Here is a 23443-nt window from a genome sequence, read left to right on the forward strand (position 1 = left end):
GGGGATGCGGGTCCTCATTGTCCGGACGGCACCGAAGTCCCCGTGAGCGTATGCCCCTGAGCCATCCCAGGGGCAGGGATCGCGAAACGTGGGCCGGGGGGCTGACAAGGCCTGGAAAGCGCGGGCTGGCCGCCCAAGGCCCAGGTGCACCCGAGGCCTCCTGATCAATTGCGGCGTGTCCGGGGGGCCCAGAAAGGGAGTGGACGTGAGACCCGTGGTCTCGGAGGCCACTGTGCCCTTGAGCAACACCTTGTTGCTCAAGGCCCGGCCCATGGCAGGTTTCTGCGGGCTGCACTGGCCCGAGCTCCTGTCCCGTCCTGCAGACGACCAAGGCGTTTGGGGCCCCGGGAGGCCACTTCCGAAGAGCCCACGAGGATTCGTTGAGCTGGCCAGACGGCACGGTTCCACTGGGGCGGGGGGGCAGAAACTGCACGTCCCAGGCCACAGCAGCCGTTGGGGCTCAGCCTCTCACCTGAGACTCTCAAGCACCCGGGATAGGGTCGTGGTGAAGCGGCACTGCACGGGCCGAGTCAGGTCCCTCGTCCAGAGCGGCCAGCGGGCGGTGTGCCTTGCTGCCGTGGTGGAGAGTGACCTGGCTTTCCCCGCTCGGCCGTGGGGGAGCCCTGGGCCCCGGCAACCTTTGGCTTCCCGGGCAGGGGCTCAGGTCCTTGGCTCCCAGGTGGCTCCAGGAGAGGGTGGGCGGCGTCCTGGCCAAACCTCCCGGGCCGCCGCTCTTGGCTCGCCACTCCGGGAGACAGCGGGGACCCGGCCAAAGCCCTGTGGTCCATGCCATGGTCAGGGGCCGTTCTCCAGAAGGCTGGGCTCCCACAGGGACCACGGTCTCCATTGCTTTGGGATGCCCCGGAAAGGGCAGCCGGGCCCTTGGGCCCGGCTCCTTCCTGGCGGACACCTGCCATGCTTGGCTCCGAACTCTGCCGGGCCCCCAGTGGCCAGGACTCCGGGAAAGGGGGCCCTGGGCCGCACGGCAGGCGCTTCAGACCAGGACGTTTGGACAGCTGGTCTCTCCGTCTCTCCTTAGAAACCCATCCACAATCGAGAAGCTCGCCCAGATGAGCACGTCTTGCTTGGCCCCGCCCTGCCCAGAGGTCTCACGTCTCAGGACCCGGGGGCATGGACGCGGTGCGGAATGCAGCCCCGGTAAGCAGCTTCGGGGTGCCCCGAGGCCGCACGCATCGCCACCAGCTTGCTTGGGTCAGTGATGAGAACTCAAGTGGTCTCGAAGAGCGATGATGACCTAAAAATCATGCTCAATAGGATTACGCTGAGGCCCAAGACAGGCGTCTGTGCCGGGATCAGCCTCCCCCAGACCCTGGGGACCCTGGAGGTGCGCCGCAGTTGTGGGCGTGAGGCCATCGTACCCTCGGGGCTCCCCGTGCTGGCCCTGGCCTGTCTGTGCCCGTCAGGGGTCCGCTCGAGGTCGTGAGGCGTTCCGCCCGGCCTCCGGACCCAATCCACCTCGCAGGACAGCTCCCTCGGTGCCATTGCTTAGGAGACCGTTGCCCCTTGTGTCTTTCAGCGGGCCTCGGGGGCCGGAACTTGGTGCGGCGTGACCCAAGAGAGGTGAGTGGAAGACTCTGGGCCTGCAGGGAGATGCCAGGCGCCATGGGCATTGTCCGCGGAGCCCGGATCCCCGCACGGGCCCCGGCTCCAGCACTGTGCTAGGGATGGGGGCTGTGGTGGCCCACACAGCGTGGACCTGCCCATGCACAGCCGCCCTTCAGCAATCCCACGTGCAGGGAATGGGAAAGTTGGGCCAGGTCACTGGCAACGACTGGGGGCTGGGGGCATGCCGCCGTCGTCCCACATGGACCTGAGGCCTCCTTGTACGTCCAGCTGTGTCCTGTGCGCCCGAGAAGAGAGCGGACGTGAGTCCCTTGGTGTCAGGGCCCTCTGTCCCCTTCAGCGAGTGGTTGTCGCTCGAGTCACCCCAGCCGATGGTTCTGGAGAGGGCTGGAGAGGGCAGAGCTCATGAAGAATGCAGCAGACGCCCAAGTGTAAGCAGGGCACGGGAGGCTGCTGAAGTACAGCCCTCGAATGTTTCCTCGGATTTCCCGAGTCAGCAAGGTTTCCCTGGCCCAGGGGAAGAGTGGCGAGCCCCGGGCCACAGCAGGCCATGGGGCTGAGCCGGTCCTCTGAGGCCCCCAGAGGAAGCGCCGCCACAAGGGGAGAGTCAGGACCCTCCTGCAGGGCGGGCCGCGGTCTCCCGCCTTGCGCTGCTTGGTGGGAGACGGTGAGACGCGATTCCCTTTTTCGCCCTGGGCGATCAGGGCCTGGGGGCCACCGTTGGCTGCGAGTGCCAGGGCCCGGGTCCCTAGACCACCGCGGTCCCCATGTGTGGGAAGGCGTCCTTCGGGCCCTCACGTCCGGGTGCGCCACGCTTTGCTTGGGGCCCCGGCAGACATCGGGGGAGCACTGGAAATCCCTGTGCTCCAGGCCATGCTCTGGGGCCTTTCCTAGCAAGGGGAGGCTCCCACGGGGGCCCGGATCTCCGTGGATTTGGGAAGGCCAGGGATGGGCAGCGGGTCCCTTGTGTCCTGCCCCTTGCCCGCGGACCCGAGCCCTGGGTGGGTCAGCCGCCCGCCTGGACAGCACCGGCCAGGGCTTCGGGCTGGAGAGTTCTTGGCGGCATGGCACGGGCCAGCGAGCACGCCGTTCCGACGGCCGGCCTCCCCCTCCCTCCTTAGGCCCCCATCCCCAAGCGAGGATCTGGCCCTGACCACCAAGTCTTGCATCGCCCAGCCCCGCCGCCAGGTCCCATGCCTCAGGAAGCCGGGGTATGGCGCCGTCCTGAGAGCAGCCTCGGTAAGCAGCTTCTGGGTGGTAGGGGACCTCCCGCGTCGCCTCGGGCGTGCTTGGGTCAATGATGAGAACTCATATGGTCTCGAAGAGCGATGAGGACCTAAAAATCACGCTCAATAGGATTACGCTGAGGCCCAAGGCAGGGGACCGTGCCGGGGTCAGCCTCCCCCAGAGCGTCGGGGCAGTGAGGGTGCGCTGCAGGTGGCCGCGGGAGGAGAACCACCTCTCGAGGCTCTCTGCTGTGGCCCCCGGACGTCGGTGCACCTGCGGGTGCCGACGGGGTGTTCTGGCGTTCCAGCTGGTCTACCGACCCAGGCCTCTTCCCCGGACAGCTGCCCGAGAGCCAGGGCTTAGCCACCCTTGTGTCCTTGTGTCTTTCAGCGGGCCTGGCTGGCAAGGTTCTTGGCGCGTCTCCCACCAGGAGAGGTGAGCGGAAGCCTCTGGGCTCCGAGGGAGGCCCCAGACCCCTTGGCCTGGCATCGGGAAGCGGGGACCCCAGCAGGGACTCCGCAGCTGGGCCTGGGCTGGGGATGCGGGTCCTCATTGTCCGGACGGCACCGAAGTCCCCGTGAGCGTGTGCCCCTGAGCCATCCCAGGGGCAGGGATCGCGAAACGTGGGCCGGGGGGCTGACAAGGCCTGGAAAGCGCGGGCTGGCCGCCCAAGGCCCAGGTGCACCCGAGGCCTCCTGATCAATTGCGGCGTGTCCGGGGGGCCCAGAAAGGGAGTGGACGTGAGACCCGTGGTCTCGGAGGCCACTGTGCCCTTCAGCAACACCTTGTTGCTCAAGGCCCGGCCCATGGCAGGTTTCTGCGGGCTGCACTGGCCCGAGCTCCTGTCCCGTCCTGCAGACGACCAAGGCGTTTGGGGCCCCGGGAGGCCACTTCCGAAGAGCCCACGAGGATTCGTTGAGCTGGCCAGACGGCACGGTTCCACTGGGGCGGGGGGGCAGAAACTGCACGTCCCAGGCCACAGGAGCCGTTGGGGCTCAGCCTCTCACCTGAGACTCTCAAGCACCCGGGATAGGGTCGTGGTGAAGCGGCACTGCACGGGCCGAGTCAGGTCCCTCGTCCAGAGCGGCCAGCGGGCGGTGTGCCTTGCTGCCGTGGTGGAGAGTGACCTGGCTTTCCCCGCTCGGCCGTGGGGGAGCCCTGGGCCCCGGCAACCTTTGGCTTCCCGGGCAGGGGCTCAGGTCCTTGGCTCCCAGGTGGCTCCAGGAGAGGGTGGGCGGCGTCCTGGCCAAACCTCCCGGGCCGCCGCTCTTGGCTCGCCACTCCGGGAGACAGCGGGGACCCGGCCAAAGCCCTGTGGTCCATGCCATGGTCAGGGGCCGTTCTCCAGAAGGCTGGGCTCCCACAGGGACCACGGTCTCCATTGCTTTGGGATGCCCCGGAAAGGGCAGCCGGGCCCTTGGGCCCGGCTTCTTCCTGGCGGACACCTGCCATGCTTGGCTCCGAACTCTGCCGGGCCCCCAGTGGCCAGGACTCCGGGAAAGGGGGCCCTGGGCCGCACGGCAGGCGCTTCAGACCAGGACGTTTGGACAGCTGGTCTCTCCGTCTCTCCTTAGAAACCCATCCACAATCGAGAAGCTCGCCCAGATGAGCACGTCTTGCTTGGCCCCGCCCTGCCCAGAGGTCTCACGTCTCAGGACCCGGGGGCATGGACGCGGTGCGGAATGCAGCCCCGGTAAGCAGCTTCGGGGTGCCCCGAGGCCGCACGCATCGCCACCAGCTTGCTTGGGTCAGTGATGAGAACTCAAGTGGTCTCGAAGAGCGATGATGACCTAAAAATCATGCTCAATAGGATTACGCTGAGGCCCAAGACAGGCGTCTGTGCCGGGATCAGCCTCCCCCAGACCCTGGGGACCCTGGAGGTGCGCCGCAGTTGTGGGCGTGAGGCCATCGTACCCTCGGGGCTCCCCGTGCTGGCCCTGGCCTGTCTGTGCCCGTCAGGGGTCCGCTCGAGGTCGTGAGGCGTTTTGCCCGGCCTCTGGACCCAATCCACCTCGCAGGACAGCTCCCTCGGTGCCATTGCTTAGGAGACCGTTGCCCCTTGTGTCTTTCAGCGGGCCTCGGGGGCCGGAACTTGGTGCGGCGTGACCCAAGAGAGGTGAGTGGAAGACTCTGGGCCTGCAGGGAGATGCCAGGCGCCATGGGCATTGTCCGCGGAGCCCGGATCCCCGCACGGGCCCCGGCTCCAGCACTGTGCTAGGGATGGGGGCTGTGGTGGCCCACACAGCGTGGACCTGCCCATGCACAGCCGCCCTTCAGCAATCCCACGTGCAGGGAATGGGAAAGTTGGGCCAGGTCACTGGCAACGACTGGGGGCTGGGGGCATGCCGCCGTCGTCCCACATGGACCTGAGGCCTCCTTGTACGTCCAGCTGTGTCCTGTGCGCCCGAGAAGAGAGCGGACGTGAGTCCCTTGGTGTCAGGGCCCTCTGTCCCCTTCAGCGAGTGGTTGTCGCTCGAGTCACCCCAGCCGATGGTTCTGGAGAGGGCTGGAGAGGGCAGAGCTCATGAAGAATGCAGCAGACGCCCAAGTGTAAGCAGGGCACGGGAGGCTGCTGAAGTACAGCCCTCGAATGTTTCCTCGGATTTCCCGAGTCAGCAAGGTTTCCCTGGCCCAGGGGAAGAGTGGCGAGCCCCGGGCCACAGCAGGCCATGGGGCTGAGCCGGTCCTCTGAGGCCCCCAGAGGAAGCGCCGCCACAAGGGGAGAGTCAGGACCCTCCTGCAGGGCGGGCCGCGGTCTCCCGCCTTGCGCTGCTTGGTGGGAGACGGTGAGACGCGATTCCCTTTTTCGCCCTGGGCGATCAGGGCCTGGGGGCCACCGTTGGCTGCGAGTGCCAGGGCCCGGGTCCCTAGACCACCGCGGTCCCCATGTGTGGGAAGGCGTCCTTCGGGCCCTCACTTCCGGGTGCGCCACGCTTTGCTTGGGGCCCCGGCAGACATCGGGGGAGCACTGGAAATCCCTGTGCTCCAGGCCATGCTCTGGGGCCTTTCCTAGCAAGGGGAGGCTCCCACGGGGGCCCGGATCTCCGTGGATTTGGGAAGGCCAGGGATGGGCAGCGGGTCCCTTGTGTCCTGCCCCTTGCCCGCGGACCCGAGCCCTGGGTGGGTCAGCCGCCCGCCTGGACAGCACCGGCCAGGGCTTCGGGCTGGAGAGTTCTTGGCGGCATGGCACGGGCCAGCGAGCACGCCGTTCCGACGGCCGGCCTCCCCCTCCCTCCTTAGGCCCCCATCCCCAAGCGAGGATCTGGCCCTGACCACCAAGTCTTGCATCGCCCAGCCCCGCCGCCAGGTCCCATGCCTCAGGAAGCCGGGGTATGGCGCCGTCCTGAGAGCAGCCTCGGTAAGCAGCTTCTGGGTGGTAGGGGACCTCCCCCGTCGCCTCGGGCGTGCTTGGGTCAATGATGAGAACTCATATGGTCTCGAAGAGCGATGAGGACCTAAAAATCACGCTCAATAGGATTACGCTGAGGCCCAAGGCAGGGGACCGTGCCGGGGTCAGCCTCCCCCAGAGCGTCGGGGCAGTGAGGGTGCGCTGCAGGTGGCCGCGGGAGGAGAACCACCTCTCGAGGCTCTCTGCTGTGGCCCCCGGACGTCGGTGCACCTGCGGGTGCCGACGGGGTGTTCTGGCGTTCCAGCTGGTCTACCGACCCAGGCCTCTTCCCCGGACAGCTGCCCGAGAGCCAGGGCTTAGCCACCCTTGTGTCCTTGTGTCTTTCAGCGGGCCTGGCTGGCAAGGTTCTTGGCGCGTCTCCCACCAGGAGAGGTGAGCGGAAGCCTCTGGGCTCCGAGGGAGGCCCCAGACCCCTTGGCCTGGCATCGGGAAGCGGGGACCCCAGCAGGGACTCCGCAGCTGGGCCTGGGCTGGGGATGCGGGTCCTCATTGTCCGGACGGCACCGAAGTCCCCGTGAGCGTGTGCCCCTGAGCCATCCCAGGGGCAGGGATCGCGAAACGTGGGCCGGGGGGCTGACAAGGCCTGGAAAGCGCGGGCTGGCCGCCCAAGGCCCAGGTGCACCCGAGGCCTCCTGATCAATTGCGGCGTGTCCGGGGGGCCCAGAAAGGGAGTGGACGTGAGACCCGTGGTCTCGGAGGCCACTGTGCCCTTGAGCAACACCTTGTTGCTCAAGGCCCGGCCCATGGCAGGTTTCTGCGGGCTGCACTGGCCCGAGCTCCTGTCCCGTCCTGCAGACGACCAAGGCGTTTGGGGCCCCGGGAGGCCACTTCCGAAGAGCCCACGAGGATTCGTTGAGCTGGCCAGACGGCACGGTTCCACTGGGGCGGGGGGCAGAAACTGCACGTCCCAGGCCACAGCAGCCGTTGGGGCTCAGCCTCTCACCTGAGACTCTCAAGCACCCGGGATAGGGTCGTGGTGAAGCGGCACTGCACGGGCCGAGTCAGGTCCCTCGTCCAGAGCGGCCAGCGGGCGGTGTGCCTTGCTGCCGTGGTGGAGAGTGACCTGGCTTTCCCCGCTCGGCCGTGGGGGAGCCCTGGGCCCCGGCAACCTTTGGCTTCCCGGGCAGGGGCTCAGGTCCTTGGCTCCCAGGTGGCTCCAGGAGAGGGTGGGCGGCGTCCTGGCCAAACCTCCCGGGCCGCCGCTCTTGGCTCGCCACTCCGGGAGACAGCGGGGACCCGGCCAAAGCCCTGTGGTCCATGCCATGGTCAGGGGCCGTTCTCCAGAAGGCTGGGCTCCCACAGGGACCACGGTCTCCATTGCTTTGGGATGCCCCGGAAAGGGCAGCCGGGCCCTTGGGCCCGGCTCCTTCCTGGCGGACACCTGCCATGCTTGGCTCCGAACTCTGCCGGGCCCCCAGTGGCCAGGACTCCGGGAAAGGGGGCCCTGGGCCGCACGGCAGGCGCTTCAGACCAGGACGTTTGGACAGCTGGTCTCTCCGTCTCTCCTTAGAAACCCATCCACAATCGAGAAGCTCGCCCAGATGAGCACGTCTTGCTTGGCCCCGCCCTGCCCAGAGGTCTCACGTCTCAGGACCCGGGGGCATGGACGCGGTGCGGAATGCAGCCCCGGTAAGCAGCTTCGGGGTGCCCCGAGGCCGCACGCATCGCCACCAGCTTGCTTGGGTCAGTGATGAGAACTCAAGTGGTCTCGAAGAGCGATGATGACCTAAAAATCATGCTCAATAGGATTACGCTGAGGCCCAAGACAGGCGTCTGTGCCGGGATCAGCCTCCCCCAGACCCTGGGGACCCTGGAGGTGCGCCGCAGTTGTGGGCGTGAGGCCATCGTACCCTCGGGGCTCCCCGTGCTGGCCCTGGCCTGTCTGTGCCCGTCAGGGGTCCGCTCGAGGTCGTGAGGCGTTCCGCCCGGCCTCCGGACCCAATCCACCTCGCAGGACAGCTCCCTCGGTGCCATTGCTTAGGAGACCGTTGCCCCTTGTGTCTTTCAGCGGGCCTCGGGGGCCGGAACTTGGTGCGGCGTGACCCAAGAGAGGTGAGTGGAAGACTCTGGGCCTGCAGGGAGATGCCAGGCGCCATGGGCATTGTCCGCGGAGCCCGGATCCCCGCACGGGCCCCGGCTCCAGCACTGTGCTAGGGATGGGGGCTGTGGTGGCCCACACAGCGTGGACCTGCCCATGCACAGCCGCCCTTCAGCAATCCCACGTGCAGGGAATGGGAAAGTTGGGCCAGGTCACTGGCAACGACTGGGGGCTGGGGGCATGCCGCCGTCGTCCCACATGGACCTGAGGCCTCCTTGTACATCCAGCTGTGTCCTGTGCGCCCGAGAAGAGAGCGGACGTGAGTCCCTTGGTGTCAGGGCCCTCTGTCCCCTTCAGCGAGTGGTTGTCGCTCGAGTCACCCCAGCCGATGGTTCTGGAGAGGGCTGGAGAGGGCAGAGCTCATGAAGAATGCAGCAGACGCCCAAGTGTAAGCAGGGCACGGGAGGCTGCTGAAGTACAGCCCTCGAATGTTTCCTCGGATTTCCCGAGTCAGCAAGGTTTCCCTGGCCCAGGGGAAGAGTGGCGAGCCCCGGGCCACAGCAGGCCATGGGGCTGAGCCGGTCCTCTGAGGCCCCCAGAGGAAGCGCCGCCACAAGGGGAGAGTCAGGACCCTCCTGCAGGGCGGGCCGCGGTCTCCCGCCTTGCGCTGCTTGGTGGGAGACGGTGAGACGCGATTCCCTTTTTCGCCCTGGGCGATCAGGGCCTGGGGGCCACCGTTGGCTGCGAGTGCCAGGGCCCGGGTCCCTAGACCACCGCGGTCCCCATGTGTGGGAAGGCGTCCTTCGGGCCCTCACTTCCGGGTGCGCCACGCTTTGCTTGGGGCCCCGGCAGACATCGGGGGAGCACTGGAAATCCCTGTGCTCCAGGCCATGCTCTGGGGCCTTTCCTAGCAAGGGGAGGCTCCCACGGGGGCCCGGATCTCCGTGGATTTGGGAAGGCCAGGGATGGGCAGCGGGTCCCTTGTGTCCTGCCCCTTGCCCGCGGACCCGAGCCCTGGGTGGGTCAGCCGCCCGCCTGGACAGCACCGGCCAGGGCTTCGGGCTGGAGAGTTCTTGGCGGCATGGCACGGGCCAGCGAGCACGCCGTTCCGCCGGCCGGCCTCCCCCTCCCTCCTTAGGCCCCCATCCCCAAGCGAGGATCTGGCCCTGACCACCAAGTCTTGCATCGCCCAGCCCCGCCGCCAGGTCCCATGCCTCAGGAAGCCGGGGTATGGCGCTGTCCTGAGAGCAGCCTCGGTAAGCAGCTTCTGGGTGGTAGGGGACCTCCCCCGTCGCCTCGGGCGTGCTTGGGTCAATGATGAGAACTCATATGGTCTCGAAGAGCGATGAGGACCTAAAAATCACGCTCAATAGGATTACGCTGAGGCCCAAGGCAGGGGACCGTGCCGGGGTCAGCCTCCCCCAGAGCGTCGGGGCAGTGAGGGTGCGCTGCAGGTGGCCGCGGGAGGAGAACCACCTCTCGAGGCTCTCTGCTGTGGCCCCCGGACGTCGGTGCACCTGCGGGTGCCGACGGGGTGTTCTGGCGTTCCAGCTGGTCTACCGACCCAGGCCTCTTCCCCGGACAGCTGCCCGAGAGCCAGGGCTTAGCCACCCTTGTGTCCTTGTGTCTTTCAGCGGGCCTGGCTGGCAAGGTTCTTGGCGCGTCTCCCACCAGGAGAGGTGAGCGGAAGCCTCTGGGCTCCGAGGGAGGCCCCAGACCCCTTGGCCTGGCATCGGGAAGCGGGGACCCCAGCAGGGACTCCGCAGCTGGGCCTGGGCTGGGGATGCGGGTCCTCATTGTCCGGACGGCACCGAAGTCCCCGTGAGCGTGTGCCCCTGAGCCATCCCAGGGGCAGGGATCGCGAAACGTGGGCCGGGGGGCTGACAAGGCCTGGAAAGCGCGGGCTGGCCGCCCAAGGCCCAGGTGCACCCGAGGCCTCCTGATCAATTGCGGCGTGTCCGGGGGGCCCAGAAAGGGAGTGGACGTGAGACCCGTGGTCTCGGAGGCCACTGTGCCCTTGAGCAACACCTTGTTGCTCAAGGCCCGGCCCATGGCAGGTTTCTGCGGGCTGCACTGGCCCGAGCTCCTGTCCCGTCCTGCAGACGACCAAGGCGTTTGGGGCCCCGGGAGGCCACTTCCGAAGAGCCCACGAGGATTCGTTGAGCTGGCCAGACGGCACGGTTCCACTGGGGCGGGGGGGCAGAAACTGCACGTCCCAGGCCACAGCAGCCGTTGGGGCTCAGCCTCTCACCTGAGACTCTCAAGCACCCGGGATAGGGTCGTGGTGAAGCGGCACTGCACGGGCCGAGTCAGGTCCCTCGTCCAGAGCGGCCAGCGGGCGGTGTGCCTTGCTGCCGTGGTGGAGAGTGACCTGGCTTTCCCCGCTCGGCCGTGGGGGAGCCCTGGGCCCCGGCAACCTTTGGCTTCCCGGGCAGGGGCTCAGGTCCTTGGCTCCCAGGTGGCTCCAGGAGAGGGTGGGCGGCGTCCTGGCCAAACCTCCCGGGCCGCCGCTCTTGGCTCGCCACTCCGGGAGACAGCGGGGACCCGGCCAAAGCCCTGTGGTCCATGCCATGGTCAGGGGCCGTTCTCCAGAAGGCTGGGCTCCCACAGGGACCACGGTCTCCATTGCTTTGGGATGCCCCGGAAAGGGCAGCCGGGCCCTTGGGCCCGGCTCCTTCCTGGCGGACACCTGCCATGCTTGGCTCCGAACTCTGCCGGGCCCCCAGTGGCCAGGACTCCGGGAAAGGGGGCCCTGGGCCGCACGGCAGGCGCTTCAGACCAGGACGTTTGGACAGCTGGTCTCTCCGTCTCTCCTTAGAAACCCATCCACAATCGAGAAGCTCGCCCAGATGAGCACGTCTTGCTTGGCCCCGCCCTGCCCAGAGGTCTCACGTCTCAGGACCCGGGGGCATGGACGCGGTGCGGAATGCAGCCCCGGTAAGCAGCTTCGGGGTGCCCCGAGGCCGCACGCATCGCCACCAGCTTGCTTGGGTCAGTGATGAGAACTCAAGTGGTCTCGAAGAGCGATGATGACCTAAAAATCATGCTCAATAGGATTACGCTGAGGCCCAAGACAGGCGTCTGTGCCGGGATCAGCCTCCCCCAGACCCTGGGGACCCTGGAGGTGCGCCGCAGTTGTGGGCGTGAGGCCATCGTACCCTCGGGGCTCCCCGTGCTGGCCCTGGCCTGTCTGTGCCCGTCAGGGGTCCGCTCGAGGTCGTGAGGCGTTCCGCCCGGCCTCCGGACCCAATCCACCTCGCAGGACAGCTCCCTCGGTGCCATTGCTTAGGAGACCGTTGCCCCTTGTGTCTTTCAGCGGGCCTCGGGGGCCGGAACTTGGTGCGGCGTGACCCAAGAGAGGTGAGTGGAAGACTCTGGGCCTGCAGGGAGATGCCAGGCGCCATGGGCATTGTCCGCGGAGCCCGGATCCCCGCACGGGCCCCGGCTCCAGCACTGTGCTAGGGATGGGGGCTGTGGTGGCCCACACAGCGTTGACCTGCCCATGCACAGCCGCCCTTCAGCAATCCCACGTGCAGGGAATGGGAAAGTTGGGCCAGGTCACTGGCAACGACTGGGGGCTGGGGGCATGCCGCCGTCGTCCCACATGGACCTGAGGCCTCCTTGTACGTCCAGCTGTGTCCTGTGCGCCCGAGAAGAGAGCGGACGTGAGTCCCTTGGTGTCAGGGCCCTCTGTCCCCTTCAGCGAGTGGTTGTCGCTCGAGTCACCCCAGCCGATGGTTCTGGAGAGGGCTGGAGAGGGCAGAGCTCATGAAGAATGCAGCAGACGCCCAAGTGTAAGCAGGGCACGGGAGGCTGCTGAAGTACAGCCCTCGAATGTTTCCTCGGATTTCCCGAGTCAGCAAGGTTTCCCTGGCCCAGGGGAAGAGTGGCGAGCCCCGGGCCACAGCAGGCCATGGGGCTGAGCCGGTCCTCTGAGGCCCCCAGAGGAAGCGCCGCCACAAGGGGAGAGTCAGGACCCTCCTGCAGGGCGGGCCGCGGTCTCCCGCCTTGCGCTGCTTGGTGGGAGACGGTGAGACGCGATTCCCTTTTTCGCCCTGGGCGATCAGGGCCTGGGGGCCACCGTTGGCTGCGAGTGCCAGGGCCCGGGTCCCTAGACCACCGCGGTCCCCATGTGTGGGAAGGCGTCCTTCGGGCCCTCACTTCCGTGTGCGCCACGCTTTGCTTGGGGCCCCGGCAGACATCGGGGGAGCACTGGAAATCCCTGTGCTCCAGGCCAGGCTCTGGGGCCTTTCCTAGCAAGGGGAGGCTCCCACGGGGGCCCGGATCTCCGTGGATTTGGGAAGGCCAGGGATGGGCAGCGGGTCCCTTGTGTCCTGCCCCTTGCCCGCGGACCCGAGCCCTGGGTGGGTCAGCCGCCCGCCTGGACAGCACCGGCCAGGGCTTCGGGCTGGAGAGTTCTTGGCGGCATGGCACGGGCCAGCGAGCACGCCGTTCCGACGGCCGGCCTCCCCCTCCCTCCTTAGGCCCCCATCCCCAAGCGAGGATCTGGCCCTGACCACCAAGTCTTGCATCGCCCAGCCCCGCCGCCAGGTCCCATGCCTCAGGAAGCCGGGGTATGGCGCCGTCCTGAGAGCAGCCTCGGTAAGCAGCTTCTGGGTGGTAGGGGACCTCCCGCGTCGCCTCGGGCGTGCTTGGGTCAATGATGAGAACTCATATGGTCTCGAAGAGCGATGAGGACCTAAAAATCACGCTCAATAGGATTACGCTGAGGCCCAAGGCAGGGGACCGTGCCGGGGTCAGCCTCCCCCAGAGCGTCGGGGCAGTGAGGGTGCGCTGCAGGTGGCCGCGGGAGGAGAACCACCTCTCGAGGCTCTCTGCTGTGGCCCCCGGACGTCGGTGCACCTGCGGGTGCCGACGGGGTGTTCTGGCGTTCCAGCTGGTCTACCGACCCAGGCCTCTTCCCCGGACAGCTGCCCGAGAGCCAGGGCTTAGCCACCCTTGTGTCCTTGTGTCTTTCAGCGGGCCTGGCTGGCAAGGTTCTTGGCGCGTCTCCCACCAGGAGAGGTGAGCGGAAGCCTCTGGGCTCCGAGGGAGGCCCCAGACCCCTTGGCCTGGCATCGGGAAGCGGGGACCCCAGCAGGGACTCCGCAGCTGGGCCTGGGCTGGGGATGCGGGTCCTCATTGTCCGGACGGCACCGAAGTCCCCGTGAGCGTGTGCCCCTGAGCCATCCCAGGGGCAGGGATCGCGAAACGTGGGCCGGGGGGCTGACAAGGCCTGGAAAGCGCGGGCTGGCCGCCCAAGGCCCAGGTGCACCCGAGGCCTCCTGATCAATTGCGGCGTGTCCGGGGGGCCCAGAAAGGGAGTGGACGTGAGACCCGTGGTCTCGGAGGCCACTGTGCCCTTGAGCAACACCTTGTTGCTCAAGGCCCGGCCCATGGCAGGTTTCTGCGGGCTGCACTGGCCCGAGCTCCTGTCCCGTCCTGCAGACGACCAAGGCGTTTGGGGCCCCGGGAGGCCACTTCCGAAGAGCCCACGAGGATTCGTTGAGCTGGCCAGACGGCACGGTTCCACTGGGGCGGGGGGGCAGAAACTGCACGTCCCAGGCCACAGCAGCCGTTGGGGCTCAGCCTCTCACCTGAGACTCTCAAGCACCCGGGATAGGGTCGTGGTGAAGCGGCACTGCACGGGCCGAGTCAGGTCCCTCGTCCAGAGCGGCCAGCGGGCGGTGTGCCTTGCTGCCGTGGTGGAGAGTGACCTGGCTTTCCCCGCTCGGCCGTGGGGGAGCCCTGGGCCCCGGCAACCTTTGGCTTCCCGGGCAGGGGCTCAGGTCCTTGGCTCCCAGGTGGCTCCAGGAGAGGGTGGGCGGCGTCCTGGCCAAACCTCCCGGGCCGCCGCTCTTGGCTCGCCACTCCGGGAGACAGCGGGGACCCGGCCAAAGCCCTGTGGTCCATGCCATGGTCAGGGGCCGTTCTCCAGAAGGCTGGGCTCCCACAGGGACCACGGTCTCCATTGCTTTGGGATGCCCCGGAAAGGGCAGCCGGGCCCTTGGGCCCGGCTCCTTCCTGGCGGACACCTGCCATGCTTGGCTCCGAACTCTGCCGGGCCCCCAGTGGCCAGGACTCCGGGAAAGGGGGCCCTGGGCCGCACGGCAGGCGCTTCAGACCAGGACGTTTGGACAGCTGGTCTCTCCGTCTCTCCTTAGAAACCCATCCACAATCGAGAAGCTCGCCCAGATGAGCACGTCTTGCTTGGCCCCGCCCTGCCCAGAGGTCTCACGTCTCAGGACCCGGGGGCATGGACGCGGTGCGGAATGCAGCCCCGGTAAGCAGCTTCGGGGTGCCCCGAGGCCGCACGCATCGCCACCAGCTTGCTTGGGTCAGTGATGAGAACTCAAGTGGTCTCGAAGAGCGATGATGACCTAAAAATCATGCTCAATAGGATTACGCTGAGGCCCAAGACAGGCGTCTGTGCCGGGATCAGCCTCCCCCAGACCCTGGGGACCCTGGAGGTGCGCCGCAGTTGTGGGCGTGAGGCCATCGTACCCTCGGGGCTCCCCGTGCTGGCCCTGGCCTGTCTGTGCCCGTCAGGGGTCCGCTCGAGGTCGTGAGGCGTTCCGCCCGGCCTCCGGACCCAATCCACCTCGCAGGACAGCTCCCTCGGTGCCATTGCTTAGGAGACCGTTGCCCCTTGTGTCTTTCAGCGGGCCTCGGGGGCCGGAACTTGGTGCGGCGTGACCCAAGAGAGGTGAGTGGAAGACTCTGGGCCTGCAGGGAGATGCCAGGCGCCATGGGCATTGTCCGCGGAGCCCGGATCCCCGCACGGGCCCCGGCTCCAGCACTGTGCTAGGGATGGGGGCTGTGGTGGCCCACACAGCGTGGACCTGCCCATGCACAGCCGCCCTTCAGCAATCCCACGTGCAGGGAATGGGAAAGTTGGGCCAGGTCACTGGCAACGACTGGGGGCTGGGGGCATGCCGCCGTCGTCCCACATGGACCTGAGGCCTCCTTGTACGTCCAGCTGTGTCCTGTGCGCCCGAGAAGAGAGCGGACGTGAGTCCCTTGGTGTCAGGGCCCTCTGTCCCCTTCAGCGAGTGGTTGTCGCTCGAGTCACCCCAGCCGATGGTTCTGGAGAGGGCTGGAGAGGGCAGAGCTCATGAAGAATGCAGCAGACGCCCAAGTGTAAGCAGGGCACGGGAGGCTGCTGAAGTACAGCCCTCGAATGTTTCCTCGGATTTCCCGAGTCAGCAAGGTTTCCCTGGCCCAGGGGAAGAGTGGCGAGCCCCGGGCCACAGCAGGCCATGGGGCTGAGCCGGTCCTCTGAGGCCCCCAGAGGAAGCGCCGCCACAAGGGGAGAGTCAGGACCCTCCTGCAGGGCGGGCCGCGGTCTCCCGCCTTGCGCTGCTTGGTGGGAGACGGTGAGACGCGATTCCCTTTTTCGCCCTGGGCGATCAGGGCCTGGGGGCCACCGCTGGCTGCGAGTGCCAGGGCCCGGGTCCCTAGACCACCGCGGTCCCCATGTGTGGGAAGGCGTCCTTCGGGCCCTCACATCCGGGTGCGCCACGCTTTGCTTGGGGCCCCGGCAGACATCGGGGGAGCACTGGAAATCCCTGTGCTCCAGGCCATGCTCTGGGGCCTTTCTCAGCAAGGGGAGGCTCCCACGGGGGCCCGGATCTCCGTGGATTTGGGAAGGCCAGGGATGGGCAGCGGGTCCCTTGTGTCCTGCCCCTTGCCCGCGGACCCGAGCCCTGGGTGGGTCAGCCGCCCGCCTGGACAGCACCGGCCAGGGCTTCGGGCTGGAGAGTTCTTGGCGGCATGGCACGGGCCAGCGAGCACGCCGTTCCGACGGCCGGCCTCCCCCTCCCTCCTTAGGCCCCCATCCCCAAGCGAGGATCTGGCCCTGACCACCAAGTCTTGCATCGCCCAGCCCCGCCGCCAGGTCCCATGCCTTAGGAAGCCGGGGTATGGCGCCGTCCTGAGAGCAGCCTCGGTAAGCAGCTTCTGGGTGGTAGGGGACCTCCCGCGTCGCCTCGGGCGTGCTTGGGTCAATGATGAGAACTCATATGGTCTCGAAGAGCGATGAGGACCTAAAAATCACGCTCAATAGGATTACGCTGAGGCCCAAGGCAGGGGACCGTGCCGGGGTCAGCCTCCCCCAGAGCGTCGGGGCAGTGAGGGTGCGCTGCAGGTGGCCGCGGGAGGAGAACCACCTCTCGAGGCTCTCTGCTGTGGCCCCCGGACGTCGGTGCACCTGCGGGTGCCGACGGGGTGTTCTGGCGTTCCAGCTGGTCTACCGACCCAGGCCTCTTCCCCGGACAGCTGCCCGAGAGCCAGGGCTTAGCCACCCTTGTGTCCTTGTGTCTTTCAGCGGGCCTGGCTGGCAAGGTTCTTGGCGCGTCTCCCACCAGGAGAGGTGAGCGGAAGCCTCTGGGCTCCGAGGGAGGCCCCAGACCCCTTGGCCTGGCATCGGGAAGCGGGGACCCCAGCAGGGACTCCGCAGCTGGGCCTGGGCTGGGGATGCGGGTCCTCATTGTCCGGACGGCACCGAAGTCCCCGTGAGCGTGTGCCCCTGAGCCATCCCAGGGGCAGGGATCGCGAAACGTGGGCCGGGGGGCTGACAAGGCCTGGAAAGCGCGGGCTGGCCGCCCAAGGCCCAGGTGCACCCGAGGCCTCCTGATCAATTGCGGCGTGTCCGGGGGGCCCAGAAAGGGAGTGGACGTGAGACCCGTGGTCTCGGAGGCCACTGTGCCCTTGAGCAACACCTTGTTGCTCAAGGCCCGGCCCATGGCAGGTTTCTGCGGGCTGCACTGGCCCGAGCTCCTGTCCCGTCCTGCAGACGACCAAGGCGTTTGGGGCCCCGGGAGGCCACTTCCGAAGAGCCCACGAGGATTCGTTGAGCTGGCCAGACGGCACGGTTCCACTGGGGCGGGGGGGCAGAAACTGCACGTCCCAGGCCACAGCAGCCGTTGGGGCTCAGCCTCTCACCTGAGACTCTCAAGCACCCGGGATAGGGTCGTGGTGAAGCGGCACTGCACGGGCCGAGTCAGGTCCCTCGTCCAGAGCGGCCAGCGGGCGGTGTGCCTTGCTGCCGTGGTGGAGAGTGACCTGGCTTTCCCCGCTCGGCCGTGGGGGAGCCCTGGGCCCCGGCAACCTTTGGCTTCCCGGGCAGGGGCTCAGGTCCTTGGCTCCCAGGTGGCTCCAGGAGAGGGTGGGCGGCGTCCTGGCCAAACCTCCCGGGCCGCCGCTCTTGGCTCGCCACTCCGGGAGACAGCGGGGACCCGGCCAAAGCCCTGTGGTCCATGCCATGGTCAGGGGCCGTTCTCCAGAAGGCTGGGCTCCCACAGGGACCACGGTCTCCATTGCTTTGGGATGCCCCGGAAAGGGCAGCCGGGCCCTTGGGCCCGGCTCCTTCCTGGCGGACACCTGCCATGCTTGGCTCCGAACTCTGCCGGGCCCCCAGTGGCCAGGACTCCGGGAAAGGGGGCCCTGGGCCGCACGGCAGGCGCTTCAGACCAGGACGTTTGGACAGCTGGTCTCTCCGTCTCTCCTTAGAAACCCATCCACAATCGAGAAGCTCGCCCAGATGAGCACGTCTTGCTTGGCCCCGCCCTGCCCAGAGGTCTCACGTCTCAGGACCCGGGGGCATGGACGCGGTGCGGAATGCAGCCCCGGTAAGCAGCTTCGGGGTGCCCCGAGGCCGCACGCATCGCCACCAGCTTGCTTGGGTCAGTGATGAGAACTCAAGTGGTCTCGAAGAGCGATGATGACCTAAAAATCATGCTCAATAGGATTACGCTGAGGCCCAAGACAGGCGTCTGTGCCGGGATCAGCCTCCCCCAGACCCTGGGGACCCTGGAGGTGCGCCGCAGTTGTGGGCGTGAGGCCATCGTACCCTCGGGGCTCCCCGTGCTGGCCCTGGCCTGTCTGTGCCCGTCAGGGGTCCGCTCGAGGTCGTGAGGCGTTCCGCCCGGCCTCCGGACCCAATCCACCTCGCAGGACAGCTCCCTCGGTGCCATTGCTTAGGAGACCGTTGCCCCTTGTGTCTTTCAGCGGGCCTCGGGGGCCGGAACTTGGTGCGGCGTGACCCAAGAGAGGTGAGTGGAAGACTCTGGGCCTGCAGGGAGATGCCAGGCGCCATGGGCATTGTCCGCGGAGCCCGGATCCCCGCACGGGCCCCGGCTCCAGCACTGTGCTAGGGATGGGGGCTGTGGTGGCCCACACAGCGTGGACCTGCCCATGCACAGCCGCCCTTCAGCAATCCCACGTGCAGGGAATGGGAAAGTTGGGCCAGGTCACTGGCAACGACTGGGGGCTGGGGGCATGCCGCCGTCGTCCCACATGGACCTGAGGCCTCCTTGTACGTCCAGCTGTGTCCTGTGCGCCCGAGAAGAGAGCGGACGTGAGTCCCTTGGTGTCAGGGCCCTCTGTCCCCTTCAGCGAGTGGTTGTCGCTCGAGTCACCCCAGCCGATGGTTCTGGAGAGGGCTGGAGAGGGCAGAGCTCATGAAGAATGCAGCAGACGCCCAAGTGTAAGCAGGGCACGGGAGGCTGCTGAAGTACAGCCCTCGAATGTTTCCTCGGATTTCCCGAGTCAGCAAGGTTTCCCTGGCCCAGGGGAAGAGTGGCGAGCCCCGGGCCACAGCAGGCCATGGGGCTGAGCCGGTCCTCTGAGGCCCCCAGAGGAAGCGCCGCCACAAGGGGAGAGTCAGGACCCTCCTGCAGGGCGGGCCGCGGTCTCCCGCCTTGCGCTGCTTGGTGGGAGACGGTGAGACGCGATTCCCTTTTTCGCCCTGGGCGATCAGGGCCTGGGGGCCACCGTTGGCTGCGAGTGCCAGGGCCCGGGTCCCTAGACCACCGCGGTCCCCATGTGTGGGAAGGCGTCCTTCGGGCCCTCACTTCCGGGTGCGCCACGCTTTGCTTGGGGCCCCGGCAGACATCGGGGGAGCACTGGAAATCCCTGTGCTCCAGGCCATGCTCTGGGGCCTTTCCTAGCAAGGGGAGGCTCCCACGGGGGCCCGGATCTCCGTGGATTTGGGAAGGCCAGGGATGGGCAGCGGGTCCCTTGTGTCCTGCCCCTTGCCCGCGGACCCGAGCCCTGGGTGGGTCAGCCGCCCGCCTGGACAGCACCGGCCAGGGCTTCGGGCTGGAGAGTTCTTGGCGGCATGGCACGGGCCAGCGAGCACGCCGTTCCGACGGCCGGCCTCCCCCTCCCTCCTTAGGCCCCCATCCCCAAGCGAGGATCTGGCCCTGACCACCAAGTCTTGCATCGCCCAGCCCCGCCGCCAGGTCCCATGCCTCAGGAAGCCGGGGTATGGCACTGTCCTGAGAGCAGCCTCGGTAAGCAGCTTCTGGGTGGTAGGGGACCTCCCCCGTCGCCTCGGGCGTGCTTGGGTCAATGATGAGAACTCATATGGTCTCGAAGAGCGATGAGGACCTAAAAATCACGCTCAATAGGATTACGCTGAGGCCCAAGGCAGGGGACCGTGCCGGGGTCAGCCTCCCCCAGAGCGTCGGGGCAGTGAGGGTGCGCTGCAGGTGGCCGCGGGAGGAGAACCACCTCTCGAGGCTCTCTGCTGTGGCCCCCGGACGTCGGTGCACCTGCGGGTGCCGACGGGGTGTTCTGGCGTTCCAGCTGGTCTACCGACCCAGGCCTCTTCCCCGGACAGCTGCCCGAGAGCCAGGGCTTAGCCACCCTTGTGTCCTTGTGTCTTTCAGCGGGCCTGGCTGGCAAGGTTCTTGGCGCGTCTCCCACCAGGAGAGGTGAGCGGAAGCCTCTGGGCTCCGAGGGAGGCCCCAGACCCCTTGGCCTGGCATCGGGAAGCGGGGACCCCAGCAGGGACTCCGCAGCTGGGCCTGGGCTGGGGATGCGGGTCCTCATTGTCCGGACGGCACCGAAGTCCCCGTGAGCGTGTGCCCCTGAGCCATCCCAGGGGCAGGGATCGCGAAACGTGGGCCGGGGGGCTGACAAGGCCTGGAAAGCGCGGGCTGGCCGCCCAAGGCCCAGGTGCACCCGAGGCCCCCTGATCAATTGCGGCGTGTCCGGGGGGCCCAGAAAGGGAGTGGACGTGAGACCCGTGGTCTCGGAGGCCACTGTGCCCTTGAGCAACACCTTGTTGCTCAAGGCCCGGCCCATGGCAGGTTTCTGCGGGCTGCACTGGCCCGAGCTCCTGTCCCGTCCTGCAGACGACCAAGGCGTTTGGGGCCCCGGGAGGCCACTTCCGAAGAGCCCACGAGGATTCGTTGAGCTGGCCAGACGGCACTGTTCCACTGGGGCGGGGGGGCAGAAACTGCACGTCCCAGGCCACAGCAGCCGTTGGGGCTCAGCCTCTCACCTGAGACTCTCAAGCACCCGGGATAGGGTCGTGGTGAAGCGGCACTGCACGGGCCGAGTCAGGTCCCTCGTCCAGAGCGGCCAGCGGGCGGTGTGCCTTGCTGCCGTGGTGGAGAGTGACCTGGCTTTCCCCGCTCGGCCGTGGGGGAGCCCTGGGCCCCGGCAACCTTTGGCTTCCCGGGCAGGGGCTCAGGTCCTTGGCTCCCAGGTGGCTCCAGGAGAGGGTGGGCGGCGTCCTGGCCAAACCTCCCGGGCCGCCGCTCTTGGCTCGCCACTCCGGGAGACAGCGGGGACCCGGCCAAAGCCCTGTGGTCCATGCCATGGTCAGGGGCCGTTCTCCAGAAGGCTGGGCTCCCACAGGGACCACGGTCTCCATTGCTTTGGGATGCCCCGGAAAGGGCAGCCGGGCCCTTGGGCCCGGCTCCTTCCTGGCGGACACCTGCCATGCTTGGCTCCGAACTCTGCCGGGCCCCCAGTGGCCAGGACTCCGGGAAAGGGGGCCCTGGGCCGCACGGCAGGCGCTTCAGACCAGGACGTTTGGACAGCTGGTCTCTCCGTCTCTCCTTAGAAACCCATCCACAATCGAGAAGCTCGCCCAGATGAGCACGTCTTGCTTGGCCCCGCCCTGCCCAGAGGTCTCACGTCTCAGGACCCGGGGGCATGGACGCGGTGCGGAATGCAGCCCCGGTAAGCAGCTTCGGGGTGCCCCGAGGCCGCACGCATCGCCACCAGCTTGCTTGGGTCAGTGATGAGAACTCAAGTGGTCTCGAAGAGCGATGATGACCTAAAAATCATGCTCAATAGGATTACGCTGAGGCCCAAGACAGGCGTCTGTGCCGGGATCAGCCTCCCCCAGACCCTGGGGACCCTGGAGGTGCGCCGCAGTTGTGGGCGTGAGGCCATCGTACCCTCGGGGCTCCCCGTGCTGGCCCTGGCCTGTCTGTGCCCGTCAGGGGTCCGCTCGAGGTCGTGAGGCGTTCCGCCCGGCCTCCGGACCCAATCCACCTCGCAGGACAGCTCCCTCGGTGCCATTGCTTAGGAGACCGTTGCCCCTTGTGTCTTTCAGCGGGCCTCGGGGGCCGGAACTTGGTGCGGCGTGACCCAAGAGAGGTGAGTGGAAGACTCTGGGCCTGCAGGGAGATGCCAGGCGCCATGGGCATTGTCCGCGGAGCCCGGATCCCCGCACGGGCCCCGGCTCCAGCACTGTGCTAGGGATGGGGGCTGTGGTGGCCCACACAGCGTGGACCTGCCCATGCACAGCCGCCCTTCAGCAATCCCACGTGCAGGGAATGGGAAAGTTGGGCCAGGTCACTGGCAACGACTGGGGGCTGGGGGCATGCCGCCGTCGTCCCACATGGACCTGAGGCCTCCTTGTACGTCCAGCTGTGTCCTGTGCGCCCGAGAAGAGAGCGGACGTGAGTCCCTTGGTGTCAGGGCCCTCTGTCCCCTTCAGCGAGTGGTTGTCGCTCGAGTCACCCCAGCCGATGGTTCTGGAGAGGGCTGGAGAGGGCAGAGCTCATGAAGAATGCAGCAGACGCCCAAGTGTAAGCAGGGCACGGGAGGCTGCTGAAGTACAGCCCTCGAATGTTTCCTCGGATTTCCCGAGTCAGCAAGGTTTCCCTGGCCCAGGGGAAGAGTGGCGAGCCCCGGGCCACAGCAGGCCATGGGGCTGAGCCGGTCCTCTGAGGCCCCCAGAGGAAGCGCCGCCACAAGGGGAGAGTCAGGACCCTCCTGCAGGGCGGGCCGCGGTCTCCCGCCTTGCGCTGCTTGGTGGGAGACGGTGAGACGCGATTCCCTTTTTCGCCCTGGGCGATCAGGGCCTGGGGGCCACCGTTGGCTGCGAGTGCCAGGGCCCGGGTCCCTAGACCACCGCGGTCCCCATGTGTGGGAAGGCGTCCTTCGGGCCCTCACTTCCGGGTGCGCCACGCTTTGCTTGGGGCCCCGGCAGACATCGGGGGAGCACTGGAAATCCCTGTGCTCCAGGCCATGCTCTGGGGCCTTTCCTAGCAAGGGGAGGCTCCCACGGGGGCCCGGATCTCCGTGGATTTGGGAAGGCCAGGGATGGGCAGCGGGTCCCTTGTGTCCTGCCCCTTGCCCGCGGACCCGAGCCCTGGGTGGGTCAGCCGCCCGCCTGGACAGCACCGGCCAGGGCTTCGGGCTGGAGAGTTCTTGGCGGCATGGCACGGGCCAGCGAGCACGCCGTTCCGACGGCCGGCCTCCCCCTCCCTCCTTAGGCCCCCATCCCCAAGCGAGGATCTGGCCCTGACCACCAAGTCTTGCATCGCCCAGCCCCGCCGCCAGGTCCCATGCCTCAGGAAGCCGGGGTATGGCGCTGTCCTGAGAGCAGCCTCGGTAAGCAGCTTCTGGGTGGTAGGGGACCTCCCGCGTCGCCTCGGGCGTGCTTGGGTCATTGATGAGAACTCATATGGTCTCGAAGAGCGATGAGGACCTAAAAATCACGCTCAATAGGATTACGCTGAGGCCCAAGGCAGGGGACCGTGCCGGGGTCAGCCTCCCCCAGAGCGTCGGGGCAGTGAGGGTGCGCTGCAGGTGGCCGCGGGAGGAGAACCACCTCTCGAGGCTCTCTGCTGTGGCCCCCGGACGTCGGTGCACCTGCGGGTGCCGACGGGGTGTTCTGGCGTTCCAGCTGGTCTACCGACCCAGGCCTCTTCCCCGGACAGCTGCCCGAGAGCCAGGGCTTAGCCACCCTTGTGTCCTTGTGTCTTTCAGCGGGCCTGGCTGGCAAGGTTCTTGGCGCGTCTCCCACCAGGAGAGGTGAGCGGAAGCCTCTGGGCTCCGAGGGAGGCCCCAGACCCCTTGGCCTGGCATCGGGAAGCGGGGACCCCAGCAGGGACTCCGCAGCTGGGCCTGGGCTGGGGATGCGGGTCCTCATTGTC

At 67.6% G+C, this 23443-nt stretch overlaps 14 non-coding genes across 14 annotated transcripts; all 14 read left to right on the top strand.

The window, feature by feature from the left end:
- Positions 1-1210: 1210 nt before the first annotated feature.
- Positions 1211-1291, top strand: LOC123945644. The gene has a single exon (XR_006819462.1). It is a non-coding gene; the product is annotated as a small nucleolar RNA SNORD115 (small nucleolar RNA).
- Positions 1292-2875: 1584 nt separating this feature from the next.
- LOC123945494 lies at positions 2876-2956 on the top strand. The gene has a single exon (XR_006819318.1). It is a non-coding gene; the product is annotated as a small nucleolar RNA SNORD115 (small nucleolar RNA).
- Positions 2957-4556: 1600 nt separating this feature from the next.
- On the top strand, positions 4557-4637 carry LOC123945645. Its single transcript, XR_006819463.1, has one exon. It is a non-coding gene; the product is annotated as a small nucleolar RNA SNORD115 (small nucleolar RNA).
- A 1584-nt stretch (positions 4638-6221) lies between these two features.
- Positions 6222-6302, top strand: LOC123945495. The gene has a single exon (XR_006819319.1). It is a non-coding gene; the product is annotated as a small nucleolar RNA SNORD115 (small nucleolar RNA).
- Positions 6303-7901: 1599 nt separating this feature from the next.
- Positions 7902-7982, top strand: LOC123945647. Its single transcript, XR_006819464.1, has one exon. It is a non-coding gene; the product is annotated as a small nucleolar RNA SNORD115 (small nucleolar RNA).
- A 1584-nt stretch (positions 7983-9566) lies between these two features.
- LOC123945496 lies at positions 9567-9647 on the top strand. Its single transcript, XR_006819320.1, has one exon. It is a non-coding gene; the product is annotated as a small nucleolar RNA SNORD115 (small nucleolar RNA).
- A 1600-nt stretch (positions 9648-11247) lies between these two features.
- On the top strand, positions 11248-11328 carry LOC123945648. Its single transcript, XR_006819465.1, has one exon. It is a non-coding gene; the product is annotated as a small nucleolar RNA SNORD115 (small nucleolar RNA).
- Positions 11329-12912: 1584 nt separating this feature from the next.
- On the top strand, positions 12913-12993 carry LOC123945497. The gene has a single exon (XR_006819321.1). It is a non-coding gene; the product is annotated as a small nucleolar RNA SNORD115 (small nucleolar RNA).
- A 1600-nt stretch (positions 12994-14593) lies between these two features.
- LOC123945649 lies at positions 14594-14674 on the top strand. Its single transcript, XR_006819466.1, has one exon. It is a non-coding gene; the product is annotated as a small nucleolar RNA SNORD115 (small nucleolar RNA).
- Positions 14675-16258: 1584 nt separating this feature from the next.
- LOC123945498 lies at positions 16259-16339 on the top strand. The gene has a single exon (XR_006819322.1). It is a non-coding gene; the product is annotated as a small nucleolar RNA SNORD115 (small nucleolar RNA).
- A 1600-nt stretch (positions 16340-17939) lies between these two features.
- Positions 17940-18020, top strand: LOC123945650. The gene has a single exon (XR_006819467.1). It is a non-coding gene; the product is annotated as a small nucleolar RNA SNORD115 (small nucleolar RNA).
- Positions 18021-19604: 1584 nt separating this feature from the next.
- Positions 19605-19685, top strand: LOC123945499. Its single transcript, XR_006819323.1, has one exon. It is a non-coding gene; the product is annotated as a small nucleolar RNA SNORD115 (small nucleolar RNA).
- A 1600-nt stretch (positions 19686-21285) lies between these two features.
- On the top strand, positions 21286-21366 carry LOC123945651. The gene has a single exon (XR_006819468.1). It is a non-coding gene; the product is annotated as a small nucleolar RNA SNORD115 (small nucleolar RNA).
- A 1584-nt stretch (positions 21367-22950) lies between these two features.
- LOC123945043 lies at positions 22951-23031 on the top strand. The gene has a single exon (XR_006818965.1). It is a non-coding gene; the product is annotated as a small nucleolar RNA SNORD115 (small nucleolar RNA).
- Positions 23032-23443: the final 412 nt, after the last annotated feature.

The sequence above is a fragment of the Meles meles genome, chromosome 6, assembly GCF_922984935.1.
Source record: "Meles meles chromosome 6, mMelMel3.1 paternal haplotype, whole genome shotgun sequence".
Classification (NCBI taxonomy): Eukaryota; Metazoa; Chordata; class Mammalia; order Carnivora; family Mustelidae; genus Meles; species Meles meles.